Below are 22,889 nucleotides of genomic sequence, written 5' to 3'. Positions count from 1 at the left end.
ATGAAAAGAATGCAAAATATCTCATTTGAATATAAAAATATTGATTACACATTGAAATATTTTACTGTTGGGTTAAATTACTGTAAGTCTGGGGAGAGGAAATCTCGGCAAAAAATACCTCTAAAAACCGAAATCAGTCAAAGGGAGAAATAAAGTTTAAAACCCGTTTACTGCTCACAAACTGCAGTCCAGGGCCGTCTCTCTCCTCTGCTCCGGAAGAAGCCAGCAAGCAAGCCGGCCGCCTCCCCTTAACCTCTTAGGTTCAGGTAAAGCCCTCCCGTTGCCCGGGTAATTACCAATTGATATGGAGATGACTTCTCTCCACCCTTGAGGAATGATGCAAATGAACTAAAGCCATGCTTCTTGCCACCTCTCCACACCTATTGATATGCAGATATACTAAAGCCAGGCGAGATATTCTGGAAATGTTACAATTTTACCCACAGTTACTAAAATTAATTTCATATTTCTTTTTAAAAATGTGGATTCTCGTAGTTTTAAATTGCATAATGCGGCTCGCAATGAACGTCTGCTGGACAACATTCCTTTACATTATGGGAGCTACTCAGAGGCTTAAAAAATTGAGTTCTCCATTTATTGTTTCTATTCCCTTATTTGTTCCTCTCTGTTTTACTCTGCCTTGTTGACCAACGTCCTTTAAATCCACCTTCTGTTCCAGGTGTTACTCAACCAATGGATGTTTACAGCTGTTTGAGAGCAGAGAGAAAGCCCAACAACTAAATTTTGAGAGCCCAGAAGAATTAAGAATTATGTCCTCAGGCTGGCAAGCAACAAGTGCAAAGATCAAGTCACACACGAATTCCGCATCCAAGGCTAAACACCTGTGCTTACGTTCAATTTTTTTTTTTAACTTTTATTTCCTAGTTTGATCTGGCGAACTGATGGGGGGGGCACCCATGGATAAAGGTCATCTCTGAAGCCAAATGCTAGTGAAAAATGGATATAAGGGAACGAGTTAAGACGGGAAGGTGAATTTCTGGCTTGCGCCCCATCTCTTAACTACTCCGTATTCACACGTAAAATTCCGGGAAAACGGAATTTCAGCTAACGGCGACACTGCTCTAACAATGAGGCACTTGGGAAAAGGCCATATCCCTAAATTTAATTCAGAGTAGGGTTCACCATACTAACTTCCCCAGCCGGCCGTCTTGCCTACGACAGTTTTCCGACTCTCCCTCTAGCTCATGATTCCCTCGTCCACCACCAACTCCAGACTTTTCCAGGGTACCCCTGAAAACGCTTTCGGCCGCCATCTTATACAGTGCTATCGCGAGATATACTCAGCCGTCCTCAACTTGACTCAATTACTTTCTTGTGAGAGGCTCTTCTCGGCTGTTCTCGCCGGACCTGAGGAAGGTGTCGCGAGATCTGGTTGCCTTGGCTCCCTGTAGCTATAGCAGCCGCGGCGGTTAAGGATGCAGTTGCAGGAGCGGTGAGTGCGACACCCTCAGGGGGGCGGGGCCTGAGGTAACGGGGTGCAGGGGGTAACGCCTAGGGAGGGGCTGGAGAAGGTCGGGTCGCGGGAGGATTTGGCACGGTGTGACGTGTGGGGAAGGACCCGGTCTAGTGGGTACAGGGCCAGAGCGCCGGTCTGCACTGGGGCACTCGCGGAGGGCTAGAGTTGCTGTGAGGTCCAGGGGGAGGGACGAGTGTGTAATAGGGTTCAAGGGGCAGGGGCCAGAGCGCGGAAGTGTGTGTGTGTGTTGTGAGCAAGAGGGTTGTGGGGACTCAGAACTGGATAAAGGGACCGGGCTACAAAGTGGGAAGAAGTGGTGGTACAGCGAGGAGGAGGGTATGTTGAATGGGAGGGAGCACAGAGGTTGGGCCCGGTTTGCTTTGCACTGGTGGGGATGGGGTGCAGCTCTATGGGGCGCACCTGGGGCAGGTCCTGGGCTGGGCGCCAGGATGTGGGTCCTTAATAAGAGTGGTGGGTATAGTGGTGTCCCGGACCTTCAAGGCCCCCCACTTCCCATTCCAAAGAAATCCTCCGCAGACTCTGAGATGTGAAAGTACGGTCCTGGTGAACTAGTATTAGTTGGAAAGGTTATTTCAGTGAAGAGACTGAGTGGGGTGATGAACGATTTGCTGCTCGAAAAGTGTGGAGTGGAGACGGGAGAGGGAAATTATTGAAGGAAAAACCTAAAATGTGCTTCCTCTGGAGCGTATTGAGTTGGAGGAAGAGTGTGTGTGCAAAGATGACGTTTCTTCCCAGATTCATTCAAGTGTAGAATTTTTTAATGGTGTCCTTATGAAATTACGTATGCAGTGTAAAATCAGTTTGGCTGATACAGTGAAAGAACGTTCAGTACACTTAAACCATCCATGAATGTAACTTAGAAACTAAGAAAAGCGTTTCTATTCTAGCAGCAGCAGCAGCAGCAGCAGCAGGCTGAACACTCGGGATAGTTTTAGTTACTTGGGTATTAAACCTACTGTACCCAAAGTGCCATTCGGGTTATTTGCCTTTTAAGAAATGGATGGACTTTTATTTTAGGAGACAGAACAAGTTTTGAGTATCTGTCTATCTGGAAATAAGAGGAGTCCCCCAGGAGTTAAAATCATGAAGAAGAAAACATATTGAGTCTCTGAGTATCAAGGACTGCTTTCTGGAGATAGGCTTGGATCACTTTGCTCCTTAACTCTTATTTCTACTGAGAACAATGGCTTCAATTCAGGCATAAAAATACTTTATCCATTTCAATCTACAGATTCATACTTTCTGATGGTTTTTCTCACTATCTTTCCTAGGTATAAATTTGCAAGGGATGACCTTTTTTGATTGTGTAACTGGATTTTTTCCATGTTGAGGTTCACAAGTTAATTAATTAGAATAATGGCTTCTAAATCTTTCTAGAGCTAGCCTTGATGTGGTTGTCATTTAACCTGTTTATTGATATGTGTTAGACTAAAACTTTTAATTTGTAATGTTAGTAGCTAAACTTTAAAGTAGAAGTGCTTTTCTGAGGCAAGATAAAGTTTTATGTGGTTGGGTCCAAAAGATTTCTGCATGTATTAATTAATGAGCCCTACTGAGTTCCTATTATGTCTGGAGTGCTGTGTAAGACATGACAAGGGGAAAAAGGATTAATTCATTCATTTATCCAACAAACATTTACTGAGACCCATTTTATGTCTGATTACTAAGCGCTCAGGATATAAATACAAGTATGCCCTCTGCCTTGGAATTGCTCAGGAGCCTAGGAATGGAGAGTAATAGAGAAACAAATAATTGCAATGTAACAAGCACAACTATATGAATATAGGCTTATGAAATAAGGTTCTGGCTCGAGGAGTTTGCATAATAGTTGACAGGACTAAAAAGGAAGAAAAAAATTTTTAATTATAAATATTAAGCAAATTCTAAACTGCTGCACCAGTGAACATACACTTTGTTTCTCAGGTGAGTTAGAAGAATGGAAACTTGAGAAACTTCACAAGTCAGTTTATAATTTAATAGTCTTTTTTTAGTACTATTTTAAAATAAATATCACTGAATATTCTTGTCAATAATAATCATAAGAGCTAACATTCATTGAGTGATTTTTGATGTGCCAGGCACATGATCCTTTTTTATCTTCACAACACTCTGCTCATAGGCTGGTACTAGTACTTCAGTTTTAAAGATAAGAAAATGAAAGTTTAAGGAATTGCCAAAGATCACAGAACTAGTAAATGACAGGTTAGGAATTGGAGTTGGAAATACATGTGATGGAAAAACCTTAGCAAGATTGCTTTCTTTTGCAAGGAGGGAACTTGAGATGGGGGTAGGAGGAGTAGAGATAGAAAGTGGAATTGGCCAGATCAGAATTCAATCTCTGTGTCTTTATTCATATATTTTTCTCCTTCAAATATTTATACTACATATGGGGCACTAATTTCAATATTGTGTGATGCTAAATATGAGATTTGTATTGTTGTACAGAGAATTGAGTAAATTACCATACACATGTATATATAGTTGTATAGGGAGCTGTGCTTGGGAAAATAGTTGTAATAAGCAATTGTTACCACTTGAAAGCCTCCGGAAAGTGTTATCTTAATATTGGAAATGGTTATCTATTTTCATATACAGGATTCAGCAAATGTTATTACAAGGGTTTATGTATATATATATTTTTATTGAAGTATTATTGATATACAATCATGTTGATTTTAAATGTACAACACAGTGGTTCAACAGTTACCTATGTTATTAAATTCTCACTCCCTCTAGTGTGGTTACTACCTATCAATGTAGAAAGATGTTACAGAATCATTGACTATATTCTCCATGCTGTACTACCCCCCTGTAACCAACTTATATTTTGATTGCAAATTATTGTGCCCCTTAATTTGCCTCATCTTTCCCCTAACCTGCCCCAACCCCTCCCCTTGGTAACCACTAGTCGCTTCTCAGTGTCTTGAGTCTACTGCTGTGTTTTGTCTTCTGTTTTGCTTTTTTTTTTATACTCCATAAATAAGTGAAATCATATGGTATTTGTGTTTCTCTGCCTGGTTTATTTCACTGAGCATAGTACCCTCTAGATCCACCCACGTTGTTGCAAATGGCAGGATTTCTTTTCTTTTTTGGCTGAATAATATTCATTGTGTATATGTACCACATCTTTCTTACCCATTCATCTATTGAGATTTAGGTTGCTTCCGTATCTTGGCTATTGCAAATAGTGCATTGATAAACATAAGGGTGCAGATATCTTTTCAAATCAGGGATTTTGTTTTCTTCAGGTAAGTTTGTAGAAGTGGAATTACTGGATCAAATAGCATTTCTGTTTTTAGTTTTTTGAGGAACCTCCATATTGCTTTCCACAGCAGTTGCACCAATTTATATTGCTACCAACAGTGTAGGAGGGTTCCCATTATTCCGCATCCTCACCAACGTTTGTTATTTCTGTCTTTTGGATAGTGGCCATTCTAACTGATGTGAGGTGATATCTCATTGTGGTTTTAATTTGCATTTCCCTGATGATTAGTGATGTGGAGCATCTTTTCATGTGCCTGTAGGCCATTTGTATTTCTCTAGAGAAATGTCTGTTCAGGTCCTCCGCCTATTTTTTTAAATTGGGTTATTTGTTTTTTGGGTGTTGAGGCATATGAGTTATTTATATATTTTTGATGTTAACCCCCATCAGATGAGTCATTTACGAATATATTTTCCATACTGTAGGCTGTCTTTTTGTTCTGCTGATGGTGTCCTTTACTGTGCAGAAGTTTTTAGTTTGATGTAGTTCCACTTGTTCATTTTTTTATTATGTTTCCCTTGCCTGTGGAGATGTGTCCAGGAAAAAATTGTTCTATTGATGGTGTCCTTTGCTGTACAGAAGCTTTTCAGCTTGATGTAGTCCCACTTGTTCATTTTTGCTTTTGTTTTCCTTGCCTGGGGAGATATGTTCATGAAGAAGTCGCTAATGTTTATGTCCAAGAGATTTTTGCCTATGTATTTTTCTAAGAGTTTTATGGTTTCATGACTTACATTCAGGTCTTTGATCCATTTCGAATTTACTTTTGTGTATGGAGTTAGACAGTGATCCAGTTTCATTCTCTTACATGTAGCTGTCCAGTTTTGCCAGTACCATCTGTTGAAGAGACTGTCATTTCCCTGTTGTATGTCCATGGCTCCTTTATCATATATTAATTGACCATATATGTTTGGGTTCATGTCTGGAGTCTCTAATCTGTTACACTGGTCTGTGGCTCTGTTCTTGTACAAGTACCAAATTGTCTTGATTACTATGACTTTGTAGTAGAGTTTAAAGTTGGGGAGTGAGATCCCCCACACTTTATTCTTCTTTCTCAGGATTGCTTTGGCTATTCGGGGTCTTTGGTGTTTCCATATGAATTTTTGAACTATTTGCTCCAGTTTGTTGAAGAATGTTGTTGGTAATTTGATAGGGATTGCATCAAATTTGTATATTGCTTTGGGCAGTATGTCCATTTTGACGATATTCATTCTTCCTAGCCAAGAGCATGGGATGAGTTTCCATTTGTTAGTGTCCTCTTTAATTTCTCTTAATAGTGTCTTATAGTTCTGAGGGTATAGGTCTTTCACTTCTTTGGTTAGGTTTATTCTTAGGTATTTTATTCTTTTTGATACAATTGTGAATGGAATTCTTTTCCTGATTTCTCTTTCTATTGGTTCATTGTTAGTGTATAGGAAAGCCACAGAGATCTGTGTGTTAATTTTGTATCCTGCAACTTTGCTGTATTCCGATATCAGTTCTAGTAGTTTTGGAGTTTCTAGTCTTTAGGGTTTTTTATGTACAGTATCATGTCATCTGCAAATAGTGACAGTTTAACTTCTTCTTTACCAATCTGGATTCCTTGTATTTCTTTGTTTTGTCTAATTGCCGTGGCTAGGACCTCCAGTACTATGTTGAATAACAGTGGGGAGAGTGGACATCCCTGTCTTGTTCCCGATCTCAAAGGAAAAGCTTTTAGCTTCTCTCTGTTCAGTATGATGTTAGCTGTGGGTTTATCATATATGGCCTTTATTATGTTGAGGTACTTGCCCTCTATACTCATTTTGCTGAGAGTTTTTATCATGAATGGATGTTGAATTTTGCCTAATGCTTTTCCAGCATCTGTGGAGATGGTCACGTGGGTTTTTTCTTTCTTTTTGTTTATGTGGTGGATTATGATGATGGATTTTTGAATGTTGTACCATCCTTGCATCCCTGGGATGAATCCCTCTTGGTCGTGGTGTATGATCCTTTTGATATATTTTTGAATTTGGTTTGCTAATATTTTTTTGAGTATTTTTGCATCTACATTCATCAGGGATATTGGACTGTAATTTTCTTTTTTGGTGGGGTCTTTACCTGGTTTTGGTATTAGGGTGATGTTGGCTTCATAGAATGAGTTTGGGAGTATTTCCTCCTCTTCTATTTTTTTGGAAAACTTTACGGAGAATGGGTATTATGTCTTCTCTGTATGTCTGATAAAATTCCGAGGTAAATCCATCTGGCCTGGGTTTTGTTTTTTTTTGGGTAGTTTTTTGATTACCACTTCAATTTCTTTGCTCCTAATTGGTTTGTTTAACTTTTGTGTTTCTTCCTTGGTCAGTCTTGGAAGGTTATATTTTTCTAGGAAGTTGTCCATTTCTTCTAGGTTTTCTGGCTTGTTAGCATATAGGTTTTCATAGTAGTCTTTAATAATTCTTTGTATTTCTGTGGAGTCTGTCGTGATTTTTCCATTCTCGTTTCTGATTCTGTTGATGTGTGTTGATTCTCTTTTTCTTTTAATAAGTTTGGCTAGAGGCTTATCTATTTTGTTTATTTTCTCAAAGAACCAGCTCTTTGTTTCATCGATTTTTTTCTTTTTTATTCTTCTCGATTTTGTTTATTTCTTCTCTGATCTTTATTATGTCCCTCCTTCTGCTGACTTTGGGCCTCATTTGTTCGTCTTTATCCAGTTTCAATAATTGTGATGTTAGACTATTCATTTGGGATTGTTCTTCCTTTTTTAAGTATGCCTGGATTGCTATATACTTTCCTCTTAAGACTGCTTTTGCTGCGTCCCTCAGAAGTTGGGGCTTTGTGTTGTTGTTGTCATTTGTTTCCATATATACCTTGATCTCTATTTAATTTGTTTGTCGATACATTGATTATTTAGGAGCATGTTGTTAAGCCTCCATGTATTTGTGAACCTTTTTGCTTTCCTTGTACAATTTAATTCTAGTTTTATTCCTTTGTGGTCTGAAAAGTTGGTTGGTAGAATTTCAATCTTTTTGAATTTACTGAGGCTCTTTTTGTGGCCTAGTATGTGGTCTATTCTGGAGAATGTTCCATGTGCACTTGAGAAGTATGTGTATCCTGTTGCTTTTGGATGTAGATTTACATAGATGTCTGTTAGGTCCATCTGTTCTAGTGTGTTGTTCAGTCCTCTGTGTACTTACTTATTTTTTGTCTGGTGGATCTATCCTTTGGAGTGAGTGGCATGTTGAAGTCTCCTAAAATGAATGCATTGCATTCTATTTCCCCCTTTAGTTCTGTTAGTATTTGTTTCACATATGCTGGTGCTCCTGTGTTGGGTGCATATATATTTAGAATGGTTATATCCTCTTGTTGGACTGAGCCCTTTATCATTATGTAATGTCCTTCTTTATCTCTTGTTACTTTCTTTGTTTTGAAGTCTATTTTGTCTGATACTAGTACTGCAACACCTGCTTTTTTCTCCCTGTTGTTTGCATGGAATATGTTTTTCCATCCCTTGACTTTCAGTCTGTGCATGTCTTTGGGTTTGAGGTGAGTCTCTTGTAAGCAGCATAGAGATGGGTCTTGCTTTTTTATCCATTCTATTCCTCTGTGTCTTTTGATTGGTGCATTCAGTCCATTTACATTTAGGGTGACTATTGAAAGATATGTACTTGTTGCCATTGCAGGCTTTAAATTCGTGGTTGCCAAAGGTTCAAGGTTAGCTTCTTTAGTATCTTACTGTCTAACTTAACTCGCTTATTGAGTTGTTATAAACACTGTTTGGTAATTCTTTATTTCTCTCCCTTCTTACTCTTCCTCCTCCATTCTTTATATGTTGGTTGGTTTATTTTGTGCTCTTTTGTGTTTCCTTTAACTGCTTTTGTGGGTAGTTGATTTTATTTTTTGCCTTTAGTTAGTATTTGGTTGGTCTGCTTTCTTTGCTGTGATTTTATTTTCTCTGGTGACATCTGTTTAGTCTTAGGAGTGCTCCTGTCTAGAGCAGTCCCTCTAAAATACCCTGTAGAGGTGGTTTGTGGGAGGCAAATTCCCTCAACTTCTGCTTGTCTGGAAATTGTTTAATCCCTCCTTCATATTTAAATGATAATCGTGCTGGATTCTGTATCCTTGTTTCAAGTCCCTTCTGTTTCATTGCATTAAATATATCATGCCATTCTCTTCTGGCCTGTAAGGTTTCTGTTGAGAAGTCTGATGATAGCCTGATGAGATTTCCTTTGTAGGTGACCTTTTCTCTCTCTCTAGCTGCCTTTAAAACTCTTTCCTTGTCCTTGATCTTTGCCATTTTAATTATTATGTGTCTTGGTGTTGTCCTCCTTGGGTCCCTCCTGTTGGGAGTTCTCTGTACTTTCGTGGTCTGATTGATTATTTCCTCCCCCAGTTTGGGAAGTTTTCAGCAATTGTTTCTTCAAATACACTTTCTTTTCCTTTTTCTCTGTCTTCTTCTTCTGGTACCCCTATAATGCGGATATTGTTCCTTTTGGATTGGTCACACAGTTCTCTTATTATTGTTTCATACCTGTAGATCCTTTTATCTCTCTCTGCGTCAGCTTCTATGCATTCCTGTTCTCTGGTTTCCATTCCATCAATGGCCTCTTGCATCTTATCCATTCTGCTTATAAATCCTTCTAGAGATTGTTTCATTTCTGTAATCTCCTTCTGTACTTCATCCCTTATCTCTTGCATATTTCTCTGCAGCTCTATCAGCATGGTTATGACCTTTATTTTGAATTCTTTTTCAGGGAGATTGGTTAGGTCTATCTCCTTCTCAGGGATTTTGGTCTGTATCAAATTATTCTGCATTTTCATGGCGTTAGAGGTAGTTGTGGGGAGCTGGCACGTGTGTTGGCTGGGAGAATGTCCCTTCTTGCTGGTTTGTGGCCTTCCTCTCCTGGGAGAACAGCAACCTCTTGCGGCTTGTGCTGGGCAGCTGCTCGCAGATGGTGCCTCTGATTCTTGCCCAGCCACTGTGGAGTTAAGCTCTGTGGTTGCTGTGGGCGTGTCTGGCCTCAGGCCGCTGCTCCAATATGGCGGAGCCGTGTCTGAGGGGAAACAGCTGGGAGGCTGTTTATCTCCATGAGGGGCCTCCGAGCTGTGCTGCTGACCAGGGGGTTAGGGCGCCTGGAGTTCCCTGGGATTCCCAGCTTCTGGGCTAAGTGTCCCAGGACGATTCCGTCCACCTGTGGGCTCACTGTCCCTTTAAGACTTTCATAAAGTACTCGCCTTTCTTTGTCCCAGGGGTGCCTGTTGCAGGGACCTGCTTACAGGTCTTACTGTCCTGTTTCCCTAGTTTTCAGCGCCCCTCGCACACTCGGTGTGTCTGCGCTCCAGTGGGGATGGCTAAGGCTGGTTATTTAGCAGCCCTGGGTTCCCTCTCCCTCCCTGCTCCAACTCCTCTTCTCCTGCTGGGAGCTGGGGTGAGGGGCACTAGAATCCCGCTGAGCTGCAGCTTGTATCTTTCCCCCTTCGCAAGGCGCTGGGTTCTCGCGGGTGTGAATGTCATCTGGCTGTTGTCCTGTGTCTTCTGGTCTCTCTTTTAGGAAAAGTTGTATTTGTTGTATTTTCAAAAATATATATGGTTTTAGGAGGAGATTTCCGCTGCTCTACTCACACCGCCATCTTGGCTCCACCCTTGTTCTTATGGTTTTTATCCAGGTTAATTCTCTTACATGTACTGTCCAGTTTTTCCCAGCACCAGTTGTTGAATAGGCTGTCTTTTCCCCATTGTATATTTATAGCTCCCTTATTGTATATTAATTGAGTTTATGCATTAGTTTATATCTGGGCTCTCTATTCTGTTCTATGATCGATGGGTCTATTCTCGTGCGAGTAACAAACTGTTTTGATTACTATAGTTTTGTAGTAGAGCTTGCAGTTAGGGAGCGTAATTCTCCCAGTTTTGTTCTTAGGATTGCTTTGGCTATTTGTGGTCTTTTGTGGTTCCATATGAATTTTAGACGTATTTGTTCTAGTTCATTGAAGAATGCTGTTGGTATTTTGGTAGGGACTGCATTGAATCTGTAAATTGCTTTGGGCAGGATGGCCATTTTGACAATTTGAATTCTTATCCATAAGCATGGGATAGATTTCCATTTATTGGTGTCATCTTTAATTTGTCTCATGAGTGTCCTATAGTTTTGAGAGTATAGGTATTTCACTTTCTTGGGTAGGTTTATTCCTAGGTATTTTATTCTTTTTGATGGAGTTGTTTTTCTGATTTCTCTTTCTGCTAGTTCATTGTTAGTATATAGGAATGCAACAGATTTCTGTGTATTAATTTTGTATCTTGCAACTTTGCTGAATTCAGTTATTCTAATAGTTTTTTTGGTGTTTTTTTAAGGGTTTTCTATGTATAATATATCATTTGCAAGCAGGATATAGTCAAATTTTTTTATACTGTAGGTTTTTTTCTACTGAGAAAAATGTATAAACATATCACATCTATTTATATATTTGCTTTCAAATTTCTTGAACGCTGTATTCCAAAGTACAAAATTTGATTTTCGTTTGAAATTCAATTTATATCTTAGTACACGTTTTTTTTTCAAATCTAAGTGAGAAGCATGGATACCATCAACGAAGTAGTAATACTTAGTTCTAGACTTAGTTGAATGCTTAGATGTCAGCTAATCCAATCCATTCCTTTTATACTGAAAAAAAAAAGGCCTAGAGAACTTTTAAATGACTTACCAAAGTTGCTAAGCTCTAATGTCCCAGGTGTCCTGATTTCCAATTAAGTGTTCCCCCTAATGTACCATATTGCCAAATTATATTTAATAATTGCTATACATAGAGTTATAGATGCTCTTAGCTAATTTTAGGAAACCACTGTTGTTAGGATACTATTGATTGATAGATTACACTGAATTTATACTTAGGGTAAATGTAGTCATATAATTTATTCAAATACTTCTTTCATTTGGTTTGTTATATTACTGTTCACTTTTCTGTGTCCAGCTGCATTGCTGGCTCATTTTAATAAAAGTTTATATGTCTTTTAAAAAGTGGAGGAGTACAACTGTGTTGTAATACATAATATTCTTAAGAAATACATGCAGATTTGAAGGTGAGTCAGTGATGTAGATTTTTTCATTGAGTTGACTTTCTGCAGCAGTTCTTCATCTGTACAGATTTTAGCTGGAATAGCATGTGGGTGTGAATGAGATTCTTGTGTTTTCTAAGCACCTTTTAATGAAGTAGGCTGGGTGCCCATGTTTTTTATATAAGTTATTTTTGAGGCACTGAGACATTTTTCAAAGAAAAGTTTACAGCAAGATAATGAGATGTGAGAAAGAGCGTTCAGGGCAGAGAATGGATCTTCTCTGGAACAGTTGTTGATGTGTAAAAAGGATAATGGTCTAAAAGCATTCTTTAACTCTCACTCTCCACAAGAGGAGCCGGAAGACTTTTTCTTCTACTTCGATGCACACACCCTCTGGAAAGGTTCTATCCATTTATACTTCTCCAAGGATGAGTGGAAAAAAGTAGTAATTTCCCAGCACTTAAATATTAGCAGTAGTAAATATACATTGAACAAACCAAATACAATTTACTATACATGATAGGTGAAAATTGGTATCTCATTTAAAATTTTCATTTCTCTGATTTCCTCTGAAGCTGAACACTTCCTTTATTTATTTGTCTTTTTGACTTCCCTATTTATGTCTTTTTTAAAACACCTTAAATTTAAGAAAATTAAATTGATACTTAGAGAGAAAAAATAATTTCTTTTTTAGAAAAGAATGTTTATATAGAAGCTAAGCAGCAGATTTCCCTTTCAGAAATATTTATTTGATGGGTTTTCTTCCAGTCGTTTTTCTCTGCATTTATTATATAAATATCTATTTATAACTTTTAAAACTCAGTGGAATGATTATGTATTTTCTGAAGCTTTTTAAAAAAACCTAGCTATGTATCTTTGAGAACTCATTCTGTTACTACAAACTATTTAACAGCTGAATATATTTCATTTTGAATTATTGTAATTTATTTAACTGTTCCTTTATTGAGGGACATTTAAGTTGTCCCAGCATTTTGCATTTACCAGCAACACTAAATGAACAACCCTTATTCTTGTCTCTTGTGTACATGTTCTAGAATACCGCTAAGAGTAGGTGCCTAGAATTGTTGCTTAAAAGGTATGCATGTTTGCAATTGTGAAAGATACTACCAGTCTGCTGTTCAGACAGTCTGTATGCTATTCTGCATTCTACCAGCAGTTTATGGATGTGTATATCCCTACCTGTTGTCAACACTTGATATTACCAGTCTTGTATATTTTTACTAATATGATGGGCAAACATTTTATTTTAATTTGTATCGCGTTCGCTCCTTGTGGCGGTGACGACAGCGATACGTACACAGACCTGGTTCACTTCAGTTCTTTATTGTTGCTCGGAAGGTCGGGAGAAGGTAGCAGCCGGAGAGAGCGAGTGAGAGGAAGAATGAGAGGAGAGAGACTCTCCTTTTCTTTCCTGCTTATGCCTTATATAAAGGAAGCTGGCCTATGGTGATCAAGATCATGCGTGACCTTTAAGCTGATTGGTAGCATGCCTTCTGCATGAGTTGAGCACGAGCGCGGAAGCATGGGGCAAGCGTATAGGAGCAACTTCCTTATGCTAATGCCACCAAACCAGGAAGGGTGGTGCCCAGGAAGCGGGCGCCATCTTAGGGCGTTGGTCAGCTACAGTGGAAGGGCGGTGTTCAGCCATAGTGGGACTCAGCCTCGGCCGTAGGCCGGCCCCTACAAATTTGCAGTTTCCAGATTACTTGTGAGTTTGAGCATCTTTTTATTTCATTTTTGGCTGTTTATATTTCTTTCTATTTTTAAATAGGGTTGTTTTACCTGTTAAGAAGAACTTTTTATATGTATGTGAACACAAATCTGTATTTTTTATGTATTTTGCACATGTTTTGTTCAATGTGTTGCATTGCCTATAGTGTCTGTTGATGTACTAAAATTTTCTGTTTCGTACAGTCATATCTATCTTTTTTCTTAATGGCTTCTGGACTTTGAGGGTTTCTTAGCTAGGCTCTCCTTATCCCCAAATCATAAAATATTATATATTTTGTTGTAACACTTTGCTAGCAAAAATATTTATTTTTGCTCTTTAATCAGTCTGGAATTTAGTTTTGTTTTTATGAGGTACATTTTTTTCTCCCAAAATACACAGTTGACCCAACCCTTTTTGTTGAATATCCTCTCCTTTCTTCACTGATAGGAAATCTTCCTTATGATGCTCTAAATGGCAATTTATGTGTATGTATGTGTCTTTGTTTCTGACTCTTTCTTCTCTACAGCTGATCTCTCTTTATTTCTGGGCCAATAATACCCAGTTTTAATTATTGCTTATTTATTATATGTTTGAAAGTCAGGTCTCTTCTCAGTCTTAGAATATATGTAAGAACAGATAAATTTTTCTTTCAGAAACAGCCTTTCAGCTTTCATTGTAAACAGAAATTCTGTTGGGATTGTACTTGGGATTCATTGAAATACAGATAATTTACTTTATGAGTGAATTTTTATCTTTACAATATTGTGACTTCCCATTTAGAAACAGGATATTCTTTTTTCAGGTTAAAAAAACTTCTTCAGAAAAGTTTATAGTTCTCTTCATTTTGGTCTTGCATATGTCTAAGTTCTAGGTATTTTATAGTTTAAATTTAAAGTTATTATGGCAAGTGGGATCTTTTACCTCATGATATTTAAAAAATTGGTTATAGGAAAGCTATTGATTCTTCTGTTAATCTTTAGTTGGATTACCTTATTAAATCCTTCTATTAAATATAGTAATTTTTTTTTTAGATAATTATTTTTTATTGAAGGGTAGTTGACGCACAGTATTACATTACATTAGTTTCAAGTGTACAACACAGTGATAAAACATTTATATACATAATTCTAGGTTCCAGCTATCACCCTACCAAGATGTTATAATATCTTGACTATATTCCTTATGCTATACATTACATCCCGGTTACTTATTTATTTTACCATTGTAAGTCTGTCCTCTTTTTTTTTTTTTTTTTGTGAGGGCATCTCTCATATTTATTGATCAAATGGTTGTTAACGACAATAAAATTCTGTATAGGGGAGTCAATGCTCACTGCACAATCATTAATCCACCCCAAGCCTAATTTTCGTCAGTCTCCAATCTTCTGAGGCATAACAAACAAGTTCTTACATGGAGAACAAATTCTTACATAATGAATAAGTTACATAGTGAACAGTACAAGGGCAGTCATCACAGAAACTTTCGGTTTTGCTCATGCATTATGAACTATAAACAGTCAGTTCCAATATGAATACTCATTTGGTTTTTATACTTGATTTATATGTGGATACCACATTTCTCTCTTTATTATTATTATTTTTAATAAAATGCTGAAGTGGTAGGTAGATACAAGATAAAGGTAGAAAACAAAGTTTAGTGTTGTAAGAGAGCAAATGTAGATGATCAGGTGTGTGCCTGTAGACTATGTGTTAATCCAAGCTAGACAAGGGCAATAAAACATCCACGTATGCAGAAGATTTCTCTCAGAACGGGGGGGTGAGGTTCTAAGCCTCACCTCTGTTGATCCCCATTTTCTCACCTGATGACCCCCCTGCGACTGTGCCTGTCTTAGGTTGTTCCTCCCTTGAGGAATCTTACCCGTCTCTGGCTAACCAGTCATCTTCCGGGGCCATACAGGGAAATGTAAAGTTGGTAAGTGAGAGAGAAGCAATATTGTTTGAAATGATTAGCTTTTTATTTCTTTGCATATTTATGCCCTGTAGATTCTATGCCCAGCATTTGTCTTGAGGTATCTTTGCCACTTGGAAGAATTATGATACTCGGTAAATTTGATATGAGGCACGAATTCTATTTAAGGGTTGTAATTAGGAAGGAAGAAGAAAAGCTATAGAAGTAGCAGGCAGAAGAAAACATGGGAAGATTGATTATTTCTTTGACATATCTTCCTGTAGAGTAACTTCAGCATGTATAGGTTTTAAGCTACTACTTAAATTGCGCACACACATTAACATAATAGGAGTATAGTTACATAACCAAAGCATATCTGTAATTACCAGCCATCTCCAGTGAAACCAAGAAAACCAGTTAGGTACCTTAGGCATTTGTGAAAACTTATCTATGATATGGTGGATATTGTCCAACTGAACTTGAACAGTCTGAGAGAAATCAGACAAATTAAAACAACCCATTCCTGGGGAATGTTCACATCCCTTATGTTCTTTTAACAGTAAATAGTCTGTAGTTAAAAGATTTTGGAGCGCTATAATTTGCACTTCTCCTAATTCTTGGTTGAGTTCCAACAGTATTAATCCAGTCAAATTTGTTGTTTTACTGTATGCACAGGCCAGCTTAGATATCTCCTTCATTCCCATGGCAAGTCCAGGAGCTGGTGGGATGAGTGCATCTACAGCTGTAGCAGTGCGTGGATCTTTTTTGGGGTTTTTTGATGATCATCTTCTGGCATGAGTCTTCCAGAGAGTGCTGATGTTGGAAGTTCTCTTTCATATCGTATCTTAGTTCATTTTCGGGGTAGCCCAATTAGGCTTTGATCTTCTGTATAAATGCAAACAGACCCTTTGCCTACACTTTTATATGCCCTTTATACCCTTGTGTAGAACTCATTGGAGGTTACCACACAGGAACTGCCCTTTTTTTTTGTTTTGTTGTGTTTTGTTTTTGGTATCACTAATCTACACTTACATGACGAATATTATGTTTACTAGGCTCTCCCCTATACCAGGTCTCTCCTATAAAGCCCTTTACAGTCACTGTCCATCAGCATAGCAAAATGTTGTGGAATCACTACTTGCCTTCTCTGTGTTGTACAGCCCTCCCTTTTCTCCTACCCCCCCATGCATGCTAATCTTAATACCCCCCTACTTCTCCCCCCCTTATCCCTCCCTACCCACCCATCCTCCCCAGTCCCTTTCCCTTTGGTACCTGTTAGTCCATTCTTGAGTTCTGTGATTCTGCTGCTGTTTTGTTCCTTCAGTTTTTCCTTTGTTCTTATACTCCACAGATAAGAGAAATCATTTGGTATTTCTCTTTCTCCGCTTGGCTTGTTTCACTGAGCGTAATACCCTCCAGCTCCAGCCATGTTGCTGCAAATGGTTGGATTTGCCCTTTTCTTATGGCTGAGTAGTATTCCATTGTGTATATGTACCACATCTTCATTATCCATTCATCTATCGATGGACATTTAGGTTGCTTCCACTTCTTGGCTATTGTAAATAGTGCTGCAATAAACATAGGGGTGCACTGATCTTTCTCATACTTGATTGCTGCATTCTTAGGGTAAATTCCTAGGAGTGCAATTCCTGGGTCAAATGGTAAGTCTGTTTTGAGCATTTTGATGTACCTCCATACTGCTTTCCACAATGGTTGAACTAACTTACATTCCCGCCAGCAGTGTAGGAGGGTTCCCCTTTCTCCACAGCCTCGCCAACATTTGTTGTTGTTTGTCTTTTGGATGGCAGCCATCCTTACTGGTGTGAGGTGATACCTCATTGTAGTTTTAATTTGTATTTCTCTGATAATTAGCGATGTGGAGCATCTTTTCATGTGTCTGTTGGCCATCTGTGTTTCTTTTTTGGAGAACTGTCTGTTCAGTTCCTCTGCCCATTTTTTAATTGGGATATTTGTTTTTTGTTTGTTGAGGCGTGCGAGCTCTTTATATATTCTGGATGTCAAGCCTTTATCGGATGTGTCATTTTCAAATATATTCTCCCATACTGTAGGGATCCTTTTTGTTCTATTGATGGTGTCTTTTGCTGTACAGAAGCTTTTCAGCTTAATATAGTCCCACTTACTCATTTTTGCTGTTGTTTTCCTTGCCCAGGGAGATATGTTCAAGAAGAGGTCACTCATGTTTATGTCTAAGAGGTTTTTGCCTATGTTTTCTTCCAAGAGTTTAATGGTTTCATGACTTACATTCAGGTCTTTGATCCATTTTGAGTTTACTTTTGTGTATGGGGTTAGACAATGGTCCAGTTTCATTCTCCTACATGTAGCTGTCCAGTTTTGCCAGCACCATCTGTTGAAGAGACTGTCATTTCGCCATTGTATGTCCATGGCTCCTTTATCAAATATTAATTGACCATATATGTCTGGGTTAATGTCTGGATTCTCTAGTCTGTTCCATTGGTCTGTGGCTCTGCTCTTGTGCCAGTACCAAATTGTCTTGATTACTATGGCTTTATAGTAGAGCTTGAAGTTGGGGAGCGAGATCCCCCCTACTTTATTCTTCTTTCTCAGGATTGCTTTGGCTATTCGGGGTCTTTGGTGTTTCCATATGAATTTTTGAACTATTTGTTCCAGTTTATTGAAGAATGTTGCTGGTAGTTTCATAGGGATTGCATCAAATCTGTATATTGCTTTGGGCAGGATGGCCATTTTGACGATATTAATTCTTCCTAGCCACGAGCATGGGATGAGTTTCCATCTGTTAGTGTCCCCTTTAATTTCTCTTAAGAGTGACTTGTAGTTTTCAGAGTATAAGTCTTTCACTTCTTTGGTTAGGTTTATTCCTAGGTATTTTATTTTTTTTGATGCAATTGTGAATGGAGTTGTTTTCCTGATTTCTCTTTCTGTTGGTTCGTTGTTAGTATATAGGAAAGCCACAGATTTCTGTGTGTTGATTTTGTATCCTGCAACTTTGCTGTATTCTGATATCAGTTCTAGTAGTTTTGGGGTGGAGTCTTTAGGGTTTTTTATGTACAGTATCATGTCATCTGCAAATAGTGACAGTTTAACTTCTTCTTTACCAATCTGGATTCCTTGTATTTCTTTGTTTTCTCTGATTGCCGTGGCTAGGACCTCCAGTACTATGTTAAATAACAGTGGAGAGAGTGGGCATCCCTGTCTAGTTCCCGATCTCAGAGGAAATGCTTTCAGCTTCTCGCTGTTCAATATAATGTTGGCTGTGGGTTTATCATAGATGGCCTTTATTATGTTGAGGTACTTGCCCTCTATTCCCATTTTGCTGAGAGTTTTTATCATGAATGGATGTTGAACTTTGTCAATTGCTTTTTCAGCATCTATGGAGATGATCATGTGGTTTTTGTCTCTCTTTTTGTTGACGTGGTGGATGATGTTGATGGACTTTCGAATGTTGTACCATCCTTGCATCCCTGGGATGAATGCCACTTGGTCATGGTGTATGATCCTTTTGATGTATGTTTGAATTCGGTTTGCTAATATTTTGTTGAGTATTTTTGCATCTACGTTCATCAGGGATATTGGTCTGTAGTTTTCTTTTTTTGTGGGGTCTTTGCCTGGTTTTGGTATTAGGGTGATGTTAGCCTCATAGAATGAGTTTGGGAGTATCCCCTCCTCCTCTATTTTTTGGAAAACTTTAAGGAGAATGGGTATTATGTCTTCCCTGTATGTCTGATAAAATTCCGAGGTAAATCCATCTGGCCCGGGGTTTTTTTTCTTGGGTAGTTTTTTGATTACCGCTTCAATTTTGTTGCTGGTAATTGGTCTGTTTAGATTTTCTGTTTCTTTCTGGGTCAATCTTGGAAGGTTGTATTTTTCTAGGAAGTTGTCCATTTCTCCTATGTTTCCCAGCTTGTTAGCATATAGGTTTTCATAGTATTCTCTAATAATTCTTTGTATTTCTGTGGGGTCTGTCGTGATTTTTCCTTTCTTGTTTCTGATACTGTTGATTTGTGTTGACTCTCTTTTCTTCTTAATAAGTCTGGCTAGAGGCTTATCTATTTTGTTTATTTTCTCGACGAACCAGCTCTTGGTTTCATTGATTTTTGCTATTGTTTTATTCTTCTCAATTTTATTTATTTCTTCTCTGATCTTTATTATGTCCCTCCTTCTGCTGACCTTAGGCCTCATCTGTTCTTCTTTTTCCAATTTTGATAATTGTGACATTAGACCATTCATTTGGGATTGCTCTTCCTTTTTTAAATATGCTTGGATTGCTATATACTTTCCTCTTAAGACTGCTTTTGCTGTGTCTCACAGAAGTTGGGGCTTAGTGTTGTTCTTATTTGTTTCCATATATTGCTGGATCTCCATTTTGATTTGGTCATTGATCCATTGATTATTTAGGAGTGTGTTGTTAAGCCTCCATGTGTTTGTGAGCCTCTTTGCTTTCTTTGTACAGTTTATTTCTAGTTTTATGCCTTTGTTGTCTGAAAAGTTGGTTGGTAGGATTTCAATCTTTTGGAATTTTCTGAGGCTCTTTTTGTGGCCTAGTATGTGGTCTATTCTGGAAAATGTTCCATGTGCACTTGAGAAGAATGTGTATCCTGTTGCTTTTGGATGTAGAGTTCTATAGATGTCTATTAGGTCCATCTGCTCTACTGTGTTGTTCAGTGCTTCCGTGTCCTTACTTATTTTCTGCCTGGTGGATCTATCCTTTGGGGTGAGTGGTGTGTTGAAGTCTCCTAGAATGAATGCATTGCAGTCTATATCCCCCTTTAGTTCTGTTAGTATTTGTTTCACATATGCTGGTGCTCCTGTGTTGGGTGCGTATATATTTAGAATGGTTATATCCTCTTGTTTGACTGAGCCCTTTATCATTATGTAGTTTCCTTCTTTATCTCTTGTTACTTTCTTTGTTTTGAAGTCTATTTTGTCTGATATTAGTACTGCAACCCCTGCTTTCTTCTCGCTGTTGTTTGCTTGAAATATGTTTTTCCATCCCTTGACTTTTAGTCTGTACATGTCTTTGGGTTTGAGGTGAGTTTCTTGTAAGCAGCATATAGATGGGTCTTGCTTTTTTATCCATTCTGTTACTCTGTGTCTTTTGATTGGTTCATTCAACCCATTAACATTTAGGGTGACTATTGAAAGATATGTACTTATTGCCATTGCAGGCTTTAAATTCGTGGTTACCAAAGGTTCAAGGTTAGCCTCTTTAGTATCTTACTGCCTAACTTAGCTCGCTTATTGAGCTGTTATATACACTGTCTGGAGATTCTTTTCTTCTCTCCCTTCTTGTTCCTCCTCCTCGATTCTTCATATGTTGGGTGTTTTGTGCTGTGCTCTTTCTAGGAGTGCTCCCATCTAGAGCAGTCCCTGTAAGATGTTCTGTAGAGGTGGTTTGTGGAAAGCAAATTCCCTCAGCTTTTGTTTGTCTGGGAATTGTTTAATCCCACCGTCATATTTGAATGATAGTCGTGCTGGATATAGTATCCTTGGTTCAAGGCCCCTCTGTTTCATTGTATTAAATATATCATGCCATTCTCTTCTGGCCTGTAGGGTTTCTGTTGAGAAATCTGATGTTAGCCTGATAGGTTTCCCTTTATAGGTGACCTTTTTCTCTCTAGCTGCCTTTAAAACTCTTTCCTTGTCCTTGATCTTTGCCATTTTAATTATTATGTGTCTTGGTGTTTTCCTTCTTGGATCCTTTCTGTTGGGGGTTCTGTGTATTTCCGTGGTCTGTTCGATTATTTCCTCCCCCAGTTTGGGGAAGTTTTCAGCAATTATTTCTTCTAAGATACTTTCCATCTCTTTTCCTCTCTCTTCTTCTTCTGGGACCCCTATAATACAGATATTGTTCCTTTTGGATTGGTCACACAGTTCTCTTAATATTGTTTCATTCCTGGAGATCCTTTTATCTCTCTCTATGTCAGCTTCTATGCGTTCCTGTTCTCTGCTTTCAATTCCATCAATGGCCTCTTGCATTCTATCCATTCTGCTTATAAACCCTTCCAGAGTTTGTTTCATTTCTGTGATCTCCTTTCTGGCATCTGTGATCTCCCTCCGGACTTCATCCCATTTCTCTTGTGTATTTCTCTGCATCTCTGTCAGCATGTTTATGATTCTTATTTTGAATTCTTTTTCAGGAAGACTGGTTAGGTCTGTCTCCTTCTCTGGTGTTGTCTCTGTGATCTTTGTCAGCCTGTAGCTTTGCCTTTTCATGGTGATAGGAATAGTTTGCAGAGCTGGGACGAGTGACGGTTGGAAGAACTTCCTTTCTTGTTGGTTTGTGGCCCTCCTCTCCTGGGAGAACAGCGACCTCTAGTGGCTTGTGCTGGGCAGCTGCGTGCAGACAGGGTTTCTGCTTCCTGCCCGGCTGCTATGGAGTTAATCTCCGCTGTTGCTGTGGGCGTGGCCTGGCTCGGGCAGCTACTCCAAAGTGGTGGAGTCAAGTTGGAGCAGGAGCGGCTGGGAGGCTCTTTATCTCCGTAAGGGGCCTCCCTGCTCCCTGCAGCCCAGGGGTTAGGGTGCCCAGAGATCCCCGGATTCCCTACCTCTGGATTAAGTGTCCCGCCCTGCCCCTTTAAGACTTCCAAAAAGCACCCGCCAAAACAAAACAACAACCAAAAAAAAAAAAGATTTTTTTAATTATAAAAAAAGGTGGTCGCTCGTTTTTCTTTATTCTCTGGTGCCAGCCTCAGGCCTCTGCTCACCGGTCTTGCTGCCCTGTTTCCCTAGTATTGGGGTCCCTATCCCTTTAAGACTACCAAAAAGCGCTTGCCAAAACAAAACAGCAGAAAAAAAAAAAATGGTCGCTCGCTTTTCTGGTGTCCTCCTGCGCCAGGCCACCGATGCCCGCTCACTGTTCTTGCTGCCCTGTTTCCCTAGTATTGGGGTCCCTATCCCTTTAAGACTTCTAAAAAGCGCTGTCAAAACAAAACAGCAAAAAAGCAAAAAAAAAGAATAGTCACGCGCTTTTCTTGATTACTATGGCTTTATAGTAGAGCTTGAAGTTGGGGAGTGAGATCCCCCCTACTTTATTCTTCTTTCTCAGGATTGCTTTGGCTATTCGGGGTCTTTGGTGTTTCCATATGAATTTTTGAATTATTTGTTCCAGTTCATTGAAGAATGTTGCTGGTAGTTTCATAGGGATTGCATCAAATCTGTATATTGCTTTGGGCAGGATGGCCATTTTAACGATATTAATTCTTCCTAGCCACGAGCATGGGATGAGTTTCCATCTGTTAGTGTCCCCTTTAATTTCTCTTAAGAGTGACTTGTAGTTTTCAGAGTATAAGTCTTTCACTTCTTTGGTTAGGTTTATTCCTAGGTATTTTATTTTTTTTGATGCAATTGTGAATGGAGTTGTTTTCCTGATTTCTCTCTCTGTTGGTTCATTGTTAGTATATAGGAAAGCCACAGATTTCTGTGTGTTGATTTTGTATCCTGCAACTTTGCTGTATTCCGATATCAGTTCTAGTAATTTTGG

The 22,889-nt window shown here is 38.8% G+C and overlaps 1 protein-coding gene across 7 annotated transcripts in view; it reads left to right on the top strand.

Moving 5' to 3' along the window:
- Positions 1 to 1,438: 1,438 nt before the first annotated feature.
- The window catches only part of USP54 (ubiquitin specific peptidase 54), a 160,241-nt gene continuing 138,790 nt past the window's right edge, over positions 1,439 to 22,889 (top strand). For 2 of the 7 annotated variants that reach the window (XM_057505999.1, XM_057505991.1), the window contains exon 1: positions 1,730 to 1,813. The gene's annotated coding sequence lies outside the window, so the exon portion shown is untranslated. Of the gene's footprint in view, positions 1,454 to 1,711; positions 1,814 to 22,889 lie in introns of those variants that run through there. The other 5 variants (XM_057505992.1, XM_057505982.1, XM_057505978.1 and 2 more) reach the window with 4 other exon arrangements.

Source organism: Manis pentadactyla, chromosome 8, assembly GCF_030020395.1.
Source record: "Manis pentadactyla isolate mManPen7 chromosome 8, mManPen7.hap1, whole genome shotgun sequence".
NCBI lineage: Eukaryota > Metazoa > Chordata > Mammalia > Pholidota > Manidae > Manis > Manis pentadactyla.
This window is presented reverse-complemented; position numbering and strand designations above follow the sequence as displayed.